This window comes from Triticum urartu, chromosome 7A, assembly GCF_056163025.1.
Source record: "Triticum urartu cultivar PI428250 chromosome 7A, HENAU_Tu73, whole genome shotgun sequence".
In the NCBI taxonomy this organism is placed as follows: domain Eukaryota; kingdom Viridiplantae; phylum Streptophyta; class Magnoliopsida; order Poales; family Poaceae; genus Triticum; species Triticum urartu.
Genome location: NC_141879.1, coordinates 132,389,402 through 132,408,349, shown reverse-complemented (window position 1 = coordinate 132,408,349; position 18,948 = coordinate 132,389,402).

Genomic DNA, 18,948 nt, shown 5'->3' with positions numbered 1-18,948 from the left:
CTAGTTAACGAGCGCTCTTTCGGCAGCATCGCAACAATCTGCGCCACTTGGCGCGCTCTCAGTCATTCGCCACGTGTCGTGCTCTGGACGCTCCTTCCGGATTTTGTTTTTTTATTTTTCCGCACGCGTTTTCGACTTTTTAAATGGTTTTTTTCTAGGTTTTTTTTGACGTTTTGGTTTTCCACCGGTCTTCCTTAGCTTCTCGATAAAAAAATCGAAAAAAATTACGCGAAAAAAATGCGTTTTCTTTTTTTCGCGAAAGTCACGGTTTTTTTCTCGCGAGAGGCACGGTTGTGCTTTAGCGAGAGTTACGGCCGTGCCTTTCGGAAACGAAAAAAACATGTTTTCTTTCTTTTTCTTCCGCGAGAGTCACGGTTTTGCTTCGGCGAGAGGCACGGTTGTGCTTTCGCGAGAGTCACGGCCGTGCCTCTCGGAAAGGGAAAAACAAAACGCGTTTTCTGTTTTTTTTTCTTTCACGAGAGTCACGGTTTTGCTTCCGCGAGAGGCACGGTTGTGCTTTCGCGAAAGTCACTGCCGTGCCTCTAAGAAAGGGAAAAAAATATGTGTTTTCTATTTTTTTTTCTTTCGCGAGAGTCACGGTTTTGCTTCCGCGGAAGGCACAGTTGTGCTTTCGCGAGAGTCACGGCCGTGCTTCTCGAAAACTAAAAAAAACGCATTTTCTGTTTTTTTTCTTCCACGAGAGTCATGGTTTTGCTTTCATGAGAGGCACGGGTGTGATTTCGCGAGAGGCACGAGCGTGCCTCTTTCATAAAGGGAAAAAACCATGCTCCCGGTTCGGTTTTTTCGCCTATTTTTTGTGAAAAATAAAGTTCATCAAAATCTATCAACATGGGATTTAGTTTTAAAGATCTCGACGCAAGGAATTCAATGGTGAAAACGGTTCGAGATTTGGACGCACGGTTTAAAAGATGGGTGTGTCTAGGGCACATCTAGATGTGCCCTAGTTATTGCACATCTAAGTGAGTGAATCAAGCATAAAGAGAAAAAGATAAAAGAGAAAGAAAATATTCACACGAATCTTAATGTAAGATCAATGACATATGACTTAGATGTGCAATACTTATGGCACATCTAGATATGCTTTAGCAAAACTGTTAAAAGATGAAACGTTTTGAATAAACATATCTACGAAAAAAAAGGAAAACTTTCAGGTTGCGACAAGTGACGCGCTGCATGTGTGCCACTTATCGCGACCTGGAAAAGTGAAGTGTTCTTTGCAACGAGTATTTCTTAATTAGTGATTTCGGATATATACATAGTGTCATGGTGGCAGCAGGATGAGGATGTGACGGCTGTCAAGCAGGGCAGATCCTATTTTGACGCTCATGAGTGTCAAATTGTCGTGGCTTCGTTGAGGCGCGCCTCAGCTTGGGCTGGCCCACGTATGGAATCATGTGTTATTTGTTCCCTGTTGCTTCTGTTTCATGTATTTTTCTAGTTTTTCTTCTCTGTTTTTTTGCTTCCGATTTTTTTCAATGTTTTCCTGTTTTTCGATGGTTTTTTCTGGTATTTTTGGGTTCCTTTTTCCTTTTGTTACTTCTCTTTTTCGTTATTTTTCTTTTATGTTTTTCCTCTATTCTTTGTCTGACATATAAAAAGTTCAGCGCCTATTACATAAATGTTCATTAGAAAATGTTAATCTTATATTATGGAAACTTGAACATGCATTATAAATGTTCATTGTGTATAAAAATGTTCAACATATTTAGAAAGTGTTCAATTTGTGTTCAAAATGTGTTCACCGTATATTACAAAAAAGTTCACTGTATTTAAAAATATTCGTGGTATATCACAAAAATGTTCCGAATGCATTATCAAAATGTTCATTGTATATTAAGAAAATGTTCAACGTATATTACAAATGTTCAGTGTGTACTTTAAAATGTTCGAAGAAAAAACCGACTGAAAAAACAGTCCGATACAGGAGTAGTAAATTTAATGCTACAGTACGGATAGCTACAGTAATCCGGGCGCTACAGAACATCTTCCACTCGCTAAAGTGTCATTCTGTTGTCTTTTCTGTTCAAATGGGCCGGCCGAGTTTGCATGCTCTTTCCGAAGCCACCTCAACTTGACCGCCGCCCGCATCCTATATAGGAGGTTTCACGATTCTCAAAAAAAAGGAGGTTTCATCATTTTTTCCAAAAAATAAAATAAAAATGGCAGGTCTCATCAAGCAGCACGTCAACCTTTAGCAAATTTCCTGTAATTTAGGTTGGTAATTTCAAACATTTGTGGAAGGAGATAGTTGGTCTAGAGTATAGCTTTGATAATTTCATAATCCTCTATCCTGCTATGCCAAGACAAGGAAACGGGTAATGCTATCTACAGCCAGGTGTTTCTTGATGTCTATTGCCAGACATTTATGAAATACGTTTTCTTGTATTGATATTCTCTTTATTTGGTTTTTAGGAATGATTGTCGTGTCTTTGTCATGAAATGTGTGGAAATCTGGATCCCTAGAGTTGTTGTTGATGATTATTTCTCAAGAGTCAACATTCCAAATATAAAGATACAATATGCGAATCAGCTGTTCTTCAGTTCAAAGAATACCGCCGATAAGTCTCTGGTAACGCATTTCATTGGAGAGGTAATCCTCTTGGTTTTTCTTTTTGCCACTTCCGTGTTCCAGCTAAGTATGTCTGGCTGATGTTTAGTGGTGCTCTGTTCTGTTCTTTTCTGCAGGGCAAATTTCATCGTGTCAAAAAGAGTGTGACTTCAGAGTCCAATGCATCTTAGAACCAGGACAGAGGAGAAATAGATATTGTTTCAGAGACGAACGTGTCTCAATAACCAAGACAAAGGAGAAGTAGAATACTAGGGCCATGCCCGCTGGTTGCTACAGAAAATTGTGTTTAGGTTTTCATTGATGGTTTGAACCAAATTAGGTGCATGTCATCTATTGTTATGGTGCCGTAAGCATCGGCGAGAAACAAGAAATGACATGCATTTAGATTGAAGATTGAATACAACAAAGTAGTGCAGCAAAGTACATTTCCAATCCGAATGAAGCACCTGTGGACAGTGGCGGATCCAGGATTGGAGCAAGCCCGGGGCCTAATTTTTTTTTTCAGCGCGAGAGAAAAACTTAACGTCCATCAAGCTATAGCTACCTCAAATATGGCTGAATTGCACCAAAAATTTAAAATCAATTCTTAGAGATACAACAAAATAGATAAAAAGATGACAAAAACTACGAACAATACATGCAGTAAAAAGAATACCAAATCAATGGCTTGCTTCATCAGAGTCTTCCATAACTTGATCAACAGTGGAAGAAGAGCCAACACCTTAGAGAAATCAAAAGCAAACTTTCATAAGAGAAGACATAAACATCAAGTGAAACAACTAACATTGTACAAAGTTGAAAACTTACTACTATGAGGAGGTAGAATTCCTTTGCGAGATTTATAGGATTGAAAGCGATATATAATAGCATCATCATCAACCTTTACAAATATTTCTCGCTCAATATTGCACACTTCTGTTGTGGCCACGGATGAAAAATATGAGCACAATTGGTTTGGTGCCAAAAATTGGCAAGCCAAAATTTGGCTACTACTTGGTTGGTTGTCGAGTTAGCTTGCCTATCTCACATAAAATTGCCAATAGTTGGCAAGTCTTGGTATTACCAATATTTGGCAATGCCAACATTTGGCTAGCCAAATTTTGACAGCAAACCATTCATGCTCTATCTCTTCATCTTTTATTTCTATAAAACGAAATGGAATTGATAGTAACTGTGGCAACAACAACATTCACATTCGAATACAATTCAAGTAAATTGAATGTTTGATAATCACTACTAGTAGCAAATCCAAACATTACAGCAGTCTAGCCGACCAAAAATGTTCAGAATACAACAAGTTATAGTCTTGGTGTACCCAGCCACTTATCCTGGGCAGCAGAGAGCAGACGGCGTGTGCCAGTCCTGCGTGTGGCGGAGAGCAGGAGCTAGCAGAGCGGCGAGGCGGCGAGCTGGGCTGCGCGAGCGGCGGAGCAGGGCAGCAGGCGAGCAGGGGACGGCCGGACGAACGGCGGGGCGAGTAGCGGAGCAGGCCAGGCGGACGAGCGGCGGAGGCGCGGGCGAGCGGCAGAGTCACCGGTGGCCGTCACGAGCGGCGGAGGGCACGGGCGAACGGCGGAGTCACCGGCGGCCGTCACGAGCGGCGGAGGGCGCAGGCAAGCAGTGGACGGGCGACGAGGAGTCGGGGCGTGACTGGTCTGCGCGTCGAGGGCGAGCTGGGCTGCCTGCGCGAGTGTGAAGATGGACAACCTGGGCCCTGGCTGTGTTTTGGGCTAAGCCCCGGGCCCATTCAGAAAACATGGCTAGGTAATAACTACGAAAAAGCCACGCCCCGGGCTTGGGCCCAAGGGGCCTGGGGCCCAAATCCCCAATGTTTGGTGATGCAACTGCATGATCCGATGCCCAAGTTATTACTGGGAGCTAGAAAATGGCAGTTCATGGAGAAGATGCTGTAGGGATTTTAGACGTGTCACCGGACATGTATTATCCATTCTCCTTCCATTAAAATGGGTGTTCTGTTTTGTGGGATACACTTACCAATCATGTGTACTGAGTGATTTAAATCTAGTGAATATGACTTTAAACATGGTGAATCCAACCATTGAAATCAATTTGTGACACCCGCAAAAAAAAAATTCAATTTGTGACGAGTATGCCTTGTTTTCCACAAATTTTGGGGAGGCATGCACAAGCGTTTGGATATTTACGGGTTCAGATTTTTCCTGAGAGAGTGACAATAAATTTTATACTTGGAAAGCTGGGTATATTATATGCAAACAAGGAAGGCTACCTCGCATAATCATAGATAAATCCGATTGGGCGTTTTTAGAAGAATCCAGCTAAATGGTGGGTTTTGTTGTAAATGGTTACTTAGTGAGTCCTTTGGCCATAGGGATCCTACAGTCTCCAGTTTCTACATTTTTCGGCTATAGCTTATATGATGCTACAACCATGTAAAAGTTTTTGACTTAATGAGAATCAAAATTCTCTGATCAACCATGTCCTTCATTTATTTGATAGTAGTCGTGACATGGACCTATATATATCTGCACTTTCTCAAGATACTACTACTAGCTAGTAAGGTGGGTCGACCACTAGAGAGTGATTTCGGCTACTTTGTCCCACAGTCCCAGGACTTTGCTCAATGCAAGCCATAGCTACCCTCCTTATAAGTTGGAGGAGAGAAGCTAGGATGCGTATTTCTTCATAACAAAGCAAATACACAACTCACTTGTGAGTAGGAAGTGAAGGAAGATGTGTATGGACGATGCTTATCTTGATATGTTCACATTGGTGTGCCGGGCTAATATGTTCACGCAATGCGGCGGTACAAGTTGCAAGATTAGGAGTAGGAGGCATCAGGGATGGCAAGGCTACGATAAAGACCTTTGTGGCATGATCGTCATCCAGTAGACGCTCCAGTGCAACTTTGATTGGCACCTCCCAAGCTAACAGCTCCCCATAGAAGTCAGCCTTCGGATCCACAGGGACACGCTCTCTTTGCCGTTAGTGAAAGTGCGGAACGGGAGGATAGTGTCCGAGCCCGACGAGTTCAAGACGTCAAGGTAAATAGTTTTCGCGTCAAACCACGGAATGACCACACTAAACTCTGATGACATGGCGCTATAGTTTGCAGCGCGACACATCATCTCCATCTATATATGGATGTTCGCCTACGTATTTGCCTTCATCCGAGACTTGAGAACCTGGCACCTCCCAAATCGCAAGCTGTACTTACTAGCAACTACTTCTAGTATTCGCATGTGTAGTGTCGTTCTATTTAATCATAAATAGTTCATGAAAGATGTGAAGAGCCGGCGAGGTTCGTGTTACCGCTATAATGGTCTACGGTCTAATCTTTTTCTTTTGCGAGGGGGTCTACGTTCTAATCGAGATGGTTGTGGTGTTTAACTGTCCGTTCAGACGAGAACAATAATAATCGCCGAGTTGCATATATAGCTAGCCTCTTTGGGTCAATGGATTTCCTTAGAAATTTTGAAGAAATCTTTTTCTTAGAAATATAATTCTATTGCTCGCTTGGTTTGTAGGACTGCGAACCATATGAACTATTCCTTCCAATGACACCCGGGCCTGTCAAATATCTTGGAGTGCTAGTCCGTGGCAAAAAATTACATGCGGCTAACAGGGTCGCATTAGAAGAGAAACATGGAGTAAGGCCAGAGGGCTGGAAAGGACAAACTTTGTCACTTTGTGGCAGGATAACTTTGACAAAATCCAAAGAATACCGCTGATAATAAGGCTATGGTAACGCATTTCTTTCGGGAGGTAATCCTCTTGTTTTTTATTTTTTGCCATTTTTGTTTTTTCCTGCTAGTATGTCTGGGCTAATGTTTAGCGGTGCTTTGTTCTGTTCTGTAGGGAAAATTTCTTCATGTCAGAACGGGTGTAACTTCAGAGTTGAACGTGTCCCAGTAACCAGGATAGAGGAGAAATTGTTTCATAGTCGAAAACCAGCACAGGGGAGAAATAGATACTGTACTAGGGCCATGCCTGGTTGCCGCGGGAAATTGTGATTAGGTTTTTATTAAGGGTTTTAGCTAAATTAGTTGTATGCCATCTATGTTGTTTCTGTTGCGGTGCAGTAGCATCGGTGAGATCAAAGAACGGGTGTAACTGTACGTATACTGAATCCAACCATTGAAATCAATTTCTGACCAGTATGCCTTGTCTTTCCCCGAATTTTGGGGAGACATGCACAAACGTTTGGATATTTACCGGACCAGATTTTTCTAAAAGAGCCGTGCTAGTAGACGACCCATTCGGTGTGCGGCGGTGCTCCGGCAACATTCTTGGCTCCAGAAGTCCAGAACCCGCTAACCGGCCCACGTGGCGCCTGCATCGGCGTCCTCCAGCGCTCGCCTTGGACTAGCTCTCTCGCCTGGGCCGAGATACAGTGCTGGCGTGCGCACCTCCCCAGTCGAGCGGCACGTTGTGTGTGTGTCCATACATGATCTTCTCGTTGTGTGCGTGCTCAGACCTGAGAGTGTGCGTGCGTTGCTGCGTGTTTTGCATTGTGCGCGTGCTCGATCCAAAGGGGGCTGGCTCCTCTCTCCTACTAGCTCTGGCAGCCGCCGTGCTTGCTTCCTCGGACGTGCCCGCTCTAGCATGCTCTCCCGCTTGGAGGAAGTATCCTGAACAACGAGCCAACTCGTGCACCCAGTACACCGAGCGATTCTGGGCCATTGGATTGGGAATAGACGGACTGGATGTTATCATAACGTGACTGCGGGTATATTTACACAATAGACCTTGTCAAGTTCTTGAATTGCGCAAAAGTTCTACCGAAATTCCACTCCTTCCCTTGCTCTGTCCCGTTGTGTACCTATCTCTTCAGCAAAACTCTCACCCCGATGGCTGCAATCCCTTTTCCCTCTATCTCCACAATCTATCCCTGTCCACAACGGTGCTGACTATGGCTTGGCAGGACCGACGCACACTCCTGGTCACCGCCGGTCCGCCGCCGCCGTTGCAGGCTCAGATTCAACGCCATCGCAAATTCCTAACAAGCTGAGTTGCTTTCTTTATTCAGATCGTGAGTTGCATATTTATTTCACAGGCGCAACGAAAAAAGAGCTAAGAATATTCTCCTGATTACTGATTACGGCGGATATCATTGAACTTCTTGTATATATGAGCCTTCTCCTATTGATGTGTGTGCATTTGCTATGTCCAAAATAGAAATCAGACTACAGTTGGTATTATTGTCTTTGTCATGCCCTTTTCAGATTCTAGTTGGGCCTTCTATTCTGAATTTTGTGCTGAAATAAGCAACTGGAAAAATAAGTGTAGTTTCTAACCTTGCACTGAAGTCATGACCACTGAATAAATGCTATGCGAGAAATATAATATGTTTAGAAAAGGAACAACAGATGCATCAAAGAAGGCCCGCTGTCGTATACAAAGTCGGATTCAAACATTGTACACATATATATGATGTAACGTATTTCACAAGGATAGCTTTGTTGTACACAACTCCCGAAAAGAAGGCCTGCTGTGCTCTATTACCAGTCACTTTATTACAATAGATACACTTCGTTTCAGATGCCAATATATCCTGACTTGAGCAATAGGTTGAGCACCATGCAGCTCCCATCGTCATCTAACAGAGATATCTTGGTTGGCTGAAAGAGACAAAGTGGATACAACTACAACATTAGTCTGCACAGCGAACTTTTTGTTTTCGCTAGAGATGAGCTTGCAACTGAACATGCCGACAATACCTGAAAAAATAGGAACATCATGTATTTTTAGAAGCATATCCAATATGAAAGGTCAACAAAATTATCTGGTTGGATAAGAAGAAACAGTTGAACAAAAATAATGATAGCCAGAGTACAAGCTAAATCAACAGCCAAAATAAATGTTGCCAAGTGTCGGGTGGTAGGTGCGACATATGCCAACGGATGGCTTATCATTATGGGAGCCAGTAAGACGTCGCCGGTGTCTGGAAACGGGATGAGGCGAAGACATGCACGCTGGCAAATCTTACCCAGCTTCGGGGCTCTCCGTGGAGATAACACCCCTACTGCTGCCCTGCGGGGTCTCCGCATGGTCACTAGATGAACAAGTAGCTACACGGTGCTCCTTGAGCTGTTTGGCGAGAGGAGGAAGAAGGGCACGGCTTGCTCTCTTCTCCTCCCTATGTGGTGTCTGAGACTAGCAGGGATTGATCTCCCTTTGCATGGATGCCCCGGGGGGTTTATATAGGCCTACCTCCCGGGGGTACAATGGTAATCCGGCTGGGCACGGGGCCCAGCCGTCTGTGTCTACGCTCTCCGGCTTCTGCGCCGGCTGCTGGGGCCCGCCGGCTAGTGGGTCCCGCCGGCTGCCGGCTCCTTGGTCGACAGGCAGGCCCCATTGTCAGGGCCTTGTCGGCGGTTGGTTACTGTTGCTCAATCTTGGTGGCGAGGGCTTCGCTGAAGTGGGCGTGGCTACAGTGCCGCCGCCCGGTGGGCGATCACTGTAGCCCCACCGCGTCTTGTCTCCTTAATGGGGTGTCTTCTTCGAGGGAGGTGGCAAGCCGGCTGTGGGGAGCCGGCTCTATCTTGGGCCGACTGGGGGAGGTCTGGCCGCCTTCGGGTGTCTCTCTGCCCGAAGGGGCCCACCGCCCATGGGCCGTACTGGTAGCCCGTCATGGATGACATCAGGGTCAATCGTGGCAACAGTGCTGCGCCGGACGGGTCATGGCCACCCGTACGGCGCACTGTGCCAGGCGTGCTCCGGGATTCGGGGATGGCAGGCTTCACTGTAGCCACGCCCCGTCACATCGCCGTTATGTGGATGCAGACTTCGAGGGTACGATCTTGACCGTTTTATGGGAGCCGGCTTCCTGGAGTCGGCCTTCTCACGGCCGGCTTCTCGGAGCCGGCCCTCCCGCGGCTTTTCTTCATGAGGGCTGAAGTCGGGCCGCCTTCCGATAGCCGGCCTGGAGACAGCTGGCAAGGGGAAGGCGGCCCTGTGTCTTGGTTTCTTGAGGGCCGAATCGGCTCGTAATTCTTTCAGAAGGGCCAGGGGGAGCCGGCTAGGCTACCCATGGTTATTTACTCCGATAGTAGTCCCCGAAGCTGATCGAGCTTCGAGGCTGACAACGGGACAAGAAGCTAGGTCAGCTTCCTATCTCGAGGGGCCGGCTTTGCTCGTGCCCGCCGTCTTCGGAAAAGCTCCGTTTCTCGTAGGCGGGAACGCGGGCCACGTGGCGAGGAGATCCTGCCAACGCACGCGCGCGACGGGACGCCACCGCAGGTCCGGGCCCGCCACTCGCAGGCCTCGGTCCAAGCGTGGATCTTCTGCGGCCCACATGGACCGCTCGCCTTCCCGCGGCGATTTTATTCTGCCATCAAGGCACAATAATCGCGGGACGTGGGGGAGTGGGCGTAGTTGATCCCCACGTTCCCCCACGCCGCGCCTCCTCGGCTCCGCCGCGCGGTCTATAAGTAGTAGGAGGAGGGGGAGCGGCAGAGGCTCGCGCGCTCTCCCTCACTCCGCCCCTTCTCGCCCTCCTTCTTCTTCTCTTCGCCGCAGCAACTCTTTGCCGCGCCGTTCCGCCGTCGCTTCGTCTTGCTCCCCGCCGCAGCAATCCTTTGCTGCGCCGTTTCTCATGGGATGGCTCCAACGTCCACGAGGACCACGTCGAGTTCCTCCGCCGGACGCGGCGTCTGCCCGGCGAGAACCTTGTGCGGGTTCGTCAAGCGCCGACGAGGGAGATTTCGCCGGCATCGGAGGAGGGCGAGCAGGTGATCTTCCGCTCGCACTCCCCGCGCGGCTTCGGCCTCCCGGCGAGCGGATTCCTTCGAGCCTTCCTCGAGTTCTACCACCTCCAGCCGCATCACCTCACGTCCAACGCGGTGATGCTGCTGTCGGCCTTCGTCACCCTGTGCGAGGGTTTTCTTGGAGTTCTCCCCACGCTCGAGCTCTGGGGGGAGTTCTTCCAAAGCAAGCTCGGCACCGTCGTCGCGGGCGTGCCCGCCCCCTGCGGAGCCTTCATTGCCATGAGGCGGGCGAGCGAGAACAATCCGTTCCCGTCCATTCCGCTGATCCAGTCGGTGAAACTTTGGCAGAAGTCTTTTTTCTACGTGAAGAACGTCGCCCAGCAAGGCGACTACGTCAACCTGCCGGCTTACGTAGCCGGCCCGCCGGCTGGGAGGCAGCCTTCGTGGAGCTACCGGGCCAGGTCGCTGTCTCAGGCCGGGAACGCAGCCGTCTCCCGGCTTCGGGTGATGATCCAGTCGGAGGGCCTGACCGGGGCCGACTTGGTGGCCGCCTTCGTGGAGCGCCGGGTTCTTCCGCTCCAAGGCCGGCCTCACATGATCTGCCAAATGAGTGGCCGCTTCGACCCGTGCCGGCTGAGCACCAGGGAGATGCCTCACGCAGAGGTGTCTTACATGGTGAATTATATCTCCAACTGCAAGCTCGCCGAGGATTGGCGATACGGCAAGGAGTCGTATTCCCGCGCCAACCCTCCGCCTACCGTAAGTTCTTTCTTCTTTTCTTCCTTTTTTGTAGCCGGCCTCATGATAGCCGACTCTTGATCAATTGGTCTGCCTTTTGCAGAACCCTCTTCTCCCGCCGACAGCCGGGGCCGCGGGGGTAGAGCGCCAGCTCCTCCCCGATCGCACGATGGACGACGCCGACGATCCGGACCTGGGAGCGGCCGCCATGGAAGACGCCATCGTGGGGGAAGGCGACGAGTCCGTAGGCGCGGGACTCGGGACCAGCTTCGAGGACTGGCCGGATGACGACGAGGTCGAAGTCGCCCCGCTCCGCCAGCCGGCGCCCAATCATCAAGGCGCGGGCTCGTCTGCCGTGTCGGCTGCCCGTGGCGGCGCGCAGAAGCACCGGGCCGCGTCGACCTTCCTCGGCAGCCGGCCAAAAAAATCCAAGGCCTCCACAGCGGCGACCAAGCGGGAAGAGGCGGCCGCGAAGGCAGCCCGCTTCCGCAAGGCGATGAAGCAGCCGCAGGCGATCTCTGCGTAAGTCGTCGAATGTCTTGCGTATATATTTTTTATCTTCTTCGTTCGAAACTCTTCTAAACCTTTCTTTTCTTGCCGGGCAGGGCGCCGCTTTCTCTCGAGCGAGGTCCTGGCGGCTCCGTAGTCGGGCCGACTGGAGGGTCCTCAAGCTCCCGCCGTGTGGATCCCCGCGCCGACCTTAAGGAGGCCACGGAGTGGAACGCGCCGGAGGCGCGGGAGGAGTGGGAGGCGGCGGAGCGAAGGACCGCCCAGGCGACGAAGGAGCAGGCCGACGCGGCGGCCAAGGCCCGGGCGAAGGCGGCAGCCGCGGAGCCGGAGGCGGAGGCCTCGCACAACCGGCCTCCGCTGCTCGTTGTTCCCCTCCGCGCCGTGGCCCCCGACGTTCCTGTGCCCCCGTCGGAGGAGGTCGACCAAGGCCCGCCGGTGATGGAGAGGCGGGAGGACCCCGTGATCTTCGTGGAGGGGGCGTCGCAGACGGCGCCGACTAGAGCGGGCCAAAGCGGCCAATCAGCTGCGGCGCCAGAGCAGCCGTCCAGGGGCGAGCCGGCGGTAGGGGCCGGTCTCGAGGTGCAGCCGGCATTGCACCGGCGCGCAGGGGGTGGCGCCTCCGCGCCGGAACCGCACCGAGTAGCGGGCGCCAGCCAGACGGTGGAGGCCCTGGAGGCGGCCAGCGTCAGCGTGTCCGAGTGGACTCCCAGCGGGGGGACGGGCGAGCTGAACGCGGCGGCCCAGGAGGTCCGGAACCAGTTTCAAGCTCAGGTCGCCTCGCTGCAGCGATATACTCAAGAGTTTCTCTCGATGCGAGCCGTCATCCGGGTGAGTCTTCTGTCCTTGGCTATTTTGCTCTTTCGATTTCTTCCATGGGGGCGCGTCAGCGCACCCACTGGGTGTAGTCCCCGAGTTCCAAGCCGGCTGCTGCGCAGGCGGCTTGGAACTTACTAGGTTCTGACAACTTAACTTATCCTTGCCTCCTGTATAATCTTCCAGGAGTATCATAACCTTCGCGCAGCCGCCTTCAACTCCCAGGCTCAGGAGCTTGGCCGGAGAATTGAGGACCTGACCAGCAGCTGGAGTGCGTGTTTGTCTCGTTCATCTCCTGTGGGGGCACGTCAGCCCACTCACTGGGTGTAGTCCCCGAGATTCGGGCCGACTGCTGAGCAGCCGGGTCGGATCTTCCTTGACGACTTCCCCTTATTAATTTTTCCTTTGTCTTCATACTTGCAGGAGCCAATGCCAACTTGAGGGAGTAGCTCAGCGGGGCCCAGGCCGCCCTTCGCGCCAAGGAAGCCGAGTACAGCGCCTTGGTTCTGGAGCGTGACCGCCTGGTCAAGGAGTTGGCCGACCAGGAGGAGAGTCACAAGGCGGCCCTGAAGAGGGCGCAGGACAACGAGGACGCCCTGAGGGCCGAGTTCAAGATCGAAGCGGCGGGCTGGGCTGAAGCGAAGTAGGCGCTGAGCGAGGGCTTCAGCCGTATCGAGGATCTGATCGACGGTAAGCCGCCTTCTTCACTCCCTGCTTGCCCTTTGATCCCTAATTTGTGTTCTGACTTGTGCTGCTTTTTGTTCTCTGTGCAGACTACTTTCTCGGCTACTCCGTCTTCGCCACCCAATCCATCGAGGCCCATCGCGAGGTACGCCAGCAGGCGGGGGCTGAAATCGTGCCGGACGCGAGCCGGACGCTTGAGGAGCAGCTCTTGGCGGTCCAAGCCCGGCTGCAGCCGGCTCACCGTATGCTCCGCCACCTCCAGCGTGCCGGGGCGCAGGTGTTGGCCGCCCTCTGGCCAAGCGAGACGATTCCTCGCACCCCGAGTTGGACTGCCGACTGGCTGGAGGTGGCGGTTGGCCGCTTCGAGGCCTGGAAGGCGTCGGCAGCCTGGCTTGGAGCTGGGCGGGTGCTGTAGTTCGTCCGAGCCTGGTATCCGGGGCTGAACCTGGACCAGCTGCGCACCTGGCGGCTGGAGGCCGACGAAGAGTTGGAGGAGGTGCAGCCGGCTATCGCTCAGCGCGCTTCGACGATCGCCGAGTGTACTGACATCAGCGTCTTCGCTCCTGAGATCAATGACGACGGCGTTGCCCAGGCGGAGGAGTGGTTCGGGCTGGACCCGGCAGCGGGTGAAGACTCGGCAGAGGAGATCGCCTCCAGTGATGAAGGCGAAGACGACGAAGGAGAGGACGGCGAAGACGTTGAGCCGACTGACCCCGACGGAGAGTCCGATTCCATCTTCGTGCCGCCTGACCCCGATCAAGAATTTTTGAGATGACTCCAGGCATGTACGCCAGATCATTATTGTTGATTTTAAAGCATTGTTTTTAGGGGATTTTGAAAGCATTGTTAGAAAGTGCATCGCAACAAGTAAAAAGTCATGAATAAGAAGAACTACTAATGATTTCAGAAAGTTCAACTGGACATCAAAGTGCAGTTTCGATTTAAGATCAACAAAATGAATCAAAAGAACACACAACAAAATATAATCTACTCCAGGCTCGTAACCATTTTTCACATACAAGTCATAACATTCATGCACAAATCTTACTTTATAGCCTGCAGGAGATATAGATACTGTTGACGACTTAAGTATGGAACAACGAGCACACCTTTTGCCTGATTTCTAGTCCATTGCTGCAATTGGGGAAAACTGATAAATGGGAAGAAACGTAATACTTTGGATAATCGAATAGGAGATCATACCTTGATACCTTAAGCTGCAGAAGATGGCCGTCTTCTTTGCGATGGCTGGGTCGACACTGCCCGGGCCTACAGCATGGCGGCGCTACATGTACGCGCTCGCCGACAGTGCGACTGTTTCAGGGGAGAGGAGCGGCGTGAAGGAAATATGCCCTAGAGGCAATAATAAAGTTATTATTTATTTCCTTGTATCATGATAAATGTTTATTATTCATGCTAGAATTGTATTAACCGAAAACATAATACATGTGTGAATACATAGACAAACAGAGTGTCACTAGTATGCCTCTACTTGACTAGCTCGTTAATCAAAGATGGTTATGTTTCCTAACCATGAACAAAGTGTTGTTATTTGATTAACGAGGTCACATCATTAGTTGAATGATCTGATTGACATGACCCATTCCATTAGCTTAGCACCCGATCGTTTAGTATGTTGCTATTGCTTTCTTCATGACTTATACATGTTCCTATGACTATGAGATTATGCAACTCCCGTTTGCCGGAGGAACACTTTGGGTACTACCAAACGTCACAACGTAACTGGGTGATTATAAAGGAGCATTACAGGTGTCTCCAAAGGTAGATGTTGGGTTGGCGTATTTCGAGATTAGGATTTGTCACTCCGATTGTCGGAGAGGTATCTCTGGGCCCTCTCAGTAATACACATCACATAAGCCTTGCAAGCATTACAACTAATATGTTAGTTGTGAGATGATGTATTACGGAACGAGTAAAGAGAATTGCCGGTAACGAGATTGAACTAGGTATTGGATACCGACGATCGAATCTCGGGCAAGTAACATACCGATGACAAAGGGAACAACGTATGTTGTTATGCGGTCTGACCGATAAAGATCTTCGTAGAATATGTAGGAGCCAATATGGGCATCCAGGTCCCTCTATTGGTTATTGATCGGAGACGTGTCTCGGTCATGTCTACATTATTCTTGAACCCGTAGGGTCCGCACGCTTAAGGTTACGATGACAGTTATATTATGAGTTTATGCATTTTGATGTACCGAAGGTTGTTCGGAGTCCCGGATGTGATCACGGACATGACGAGGAGTCTCGAAATGGTCGAGATGTAAAGATTGATATATTGGAAGCCTATATTTGGATATCGGAAGTGTTCCGGGTGAAATCGGGATTTTACCGGGTTACCGGGAGGTTACCGGAACCCCCCGGGAATCATATGGGCCTTAGTGGGCCTTAGTGGAAAGATGAAAGGGCTGCCCATAAGGGCTGCGCGCCTCCCCCCTTCCCCTAGTCCTATTAGGACTAGGAGAGGTGGCCGACCACCCCTCTCCCTCTTTCCCCCTTGGGAATCCTAGTTGGAATAGGATTGGGGGGGGGGAGTCCTACTCCCGGAAGGAGTAGGACTCCTCCTGCGCCCTCCTCCTGGCCGGCGCCCCCTCCCCCTTGGCTCCTTTATATACTGAGGCAGAGGCACCCCAGAAACACACAAGTTGATCCACGTGATCTATTCCTTAGCCGTGTGCGGTGCCCCCTGCCACCATATTCCTCGATAATACTGTAGCGGAGTTTAGGCGAAGCCCTGCTGCTGTAGTTCATCAAGATCGTCACCACGCCGTCGTGCTGACGGAACTCTTCCCCGACACTTTGCTAGATCGGAGTCTGGGGATCGTCATCGAGCTGAATGTGTGCTCGAACTCGGAGGTGCCGTAGTTTCGGTGCTTGATCGGTTGGATCGTGAAGACGTACGACTACTTCCTCTACGTCGTGTCAGCGCTTCCGCAGTCGGTCTGCGTTGGGTACGTAGACAACACTCTCCCCTCTCGTTGCTATGCATCACATGATCTTGCGTGTGCGTAGGAAATTTTTTGAAATTACTACGAAACCCAACAGTGGCATCCGAGCCAGGTTATTTATGTTGATGTTATATGCACGAGTAGAATACAAGTGAGTTGTGGGCGATATAAGTCATACTGCCTACCAGCATGTCATACTTTGGTTCGGCGGCATTGTTGGACGAGACGACCCGGACCAACCTTACGCGTACGCTTACGCGAGACCGATTCCCCCGACGTGCTTTGCACACAGGTGGCTTGCGGGCGACTGTCTCTCCAACTTTAGTTGAACCAAGTATGGCTACACCCAGTCCTTGCGAAGGTTAAAATGGAGTCTATTTGACAAACTATCGTTGTGGTTTTGATGCGTAGGTGAGATTGGTTCTTACTTAAGCCCGTAGCAGCCACGTAAAACTTGCAACAACAAAGTAGAGGACGTCTAACTTGTTTTTGCAGGGCATGTTGTGATGTGATATGGTCAAGGCATGATGCTGAATTTTATTGTATGAGATGATCATGTTTTGTAATCGAGTTATCGGCAACTGGCAGGAGCCATATGGTTGTCGCTTTATTGTATGCAATGCAATCGCGATGTAATGCTTTACTTTATTACTAAACGGTAGTGATAGTCGTGGAAGCATAAGATTGGCGAGACGACAACGATGCTACGATGGAGATCAAGGTGTCGCGCCGGTGACGATGGTGATCATGACGGTGCTTCGGAGATGGAGATCACAAGCACAAGATGATGATGGCCATATCATATCACTTAAATTGATTTCATGTGATGTTTATCTTTTTATGCATCTTATCTTGCTTTGATTGACGGTAGCATTATAAGATGATCTCTCACTAAATTATCAAGAAGTGTTCTCCCTGAGTATGCACCGTTGCCAAAGTTCGTCGTGCCCAGACACCACGTGATGATCGGGTGTGATAAGCTCTACGTCCATCTACAACGGGTGCAAGCCAGTTTTGCACACGCAGAATACTCGGGTTAAACTTGACGAGCCTAGCATATGCAGATATGGCCTTGGAACACGGAGACCGAAAGGTCGAGCGTGAATCATATAGTAGATATGATCAACATAACGATGTTCACCATTGAAAACTACTCCATTTCACGTGATGATCGGTTATGGTTTAGTTGATTTGGATCACGTGATCACTTAGAGGATTAGAGGGATGTCTATCTAAGTGGGAGTTCTTAAGTAATATGATTAATTGAACTTAAATTTATCATGAACTTAGTCCTGGTAGTATTTTGCAAATTATGTTGTAGATCAATAGCTCGCGTTATTGCTTTCATATGTTTATTTTGATATGTTCCTAGAGAAAAATTGTGTTGAAAGATGTTAGTAGCAATGATGCGGATTGGATCCCTGATCTGAGGTTTATCCTCATTGCTGCACAGAAGAATTATGTCCTTGATGCACCGCTAGGTGACGGGCCTATTGCAGGAGCAGATGCAGACGTTATGAACGTTTGGCTAGCTCAATATGATGACTACTTAATAGTTTAGTGCATCATGCTTAACAGCTTAGAATCGGGACTTCAAAGACGTTTTGAACGTCATGGACCATATGAGATGTTCCAGGAATTGAAGTTTCAAGAAAATACCCGAGTTGAGAGATATGAAGTCTCCAACAAGTTCTATAGCTAAAATATGGAGGAGAATCGCTCAACTAGTGAGCATGTGCTCAGATTGTCTGGGTACTACAATCACTTGAATCAAGTGGGAGTTAATCTTCCAGATAAGATAGTGATTGACAGAATTCTCTAGTCACCATCACCAAGTTAGTAGAACTTCGTGATGAACTATGATATGCAAGGGATAACGGAAACGAATCCCGAGCTTTTCATGATGATGAAATCGATGAAGGTAGAAATCAAGAAAGAGCATCAAGTGTTGATGGTTGACAAGATCACTAGTTTCAAGAAAAGGGCAAAGGGAAGAAGGGGAACTTCAAGAAGAACGGCAAGCAAGTTGCTGCTCAAGTGAAGAAGCCCAAGTCTGGTCCTAAGCCTGAGACTAAGTGCTTCTACTGCAAAGAGACTGGTCACTGGAAGCGGAACTGCCCCAAGTATTTGGCGGATAAGAAGGATGGCAAAGTGAACATAAGTATATTTGATATACATGTTATTGATGTGTACTTTACTAGTGTTTATAGCAACCCCTCAGTATTTGATACTAGTTCAGTTGCTAAGATTAGTAACTTGAAACGGGAGTTGCAGAATAAACAGAGACTAGTTAAAGGTGAAGTGACGATGTGTGTTGGAAGTGGTTCCAAGATTGATATGATCATCATCGCACATTCCCTATACTTTCGGGATTAGTGTTGAACCTGAATAAGTGTTATTTGGTGTTTGCGTTGAGCATGAATATGATTTGATCATGTTTATTGTAATACGGTTATTCATTTAAGTAAGAGAATAAATTGTTGTTCTGTTTACATGAATAAAACCTTATATGGTTACACACCCAATGAAAATAGTTCGTTGGATCTCGATCATAGTGATACACATAATCATAATATTGAAACCAAAAGATGCAAAGTTAATAATGATAGTGCAACTTATTTGTGGCACTGCCGTTTAGGTCATATTGGTGTAAAGCGCATGAAGAAACTCCATGCTGATGGGATTTTGAAATCACTTGATTATGAATCACTTGGTGCTTGCAAACCATGCCTTATGGGCAAGATGACTAAAGACTCTGTTCTCCGGAACAATGGAGCGAGTAACTGACTTATTGGAAATAATACATACTGATGTATGCGATCCGATGAGTGTTGAAGCTCGCGGCGGGTATCGTTATTTTCTGACCTTCACATATGATTTGAGCAGATATGGGTATATCTGCTTGATGAAACATAAGTCTGAAACATTTGAAAAGTTCAAAGAATTTCAGAGT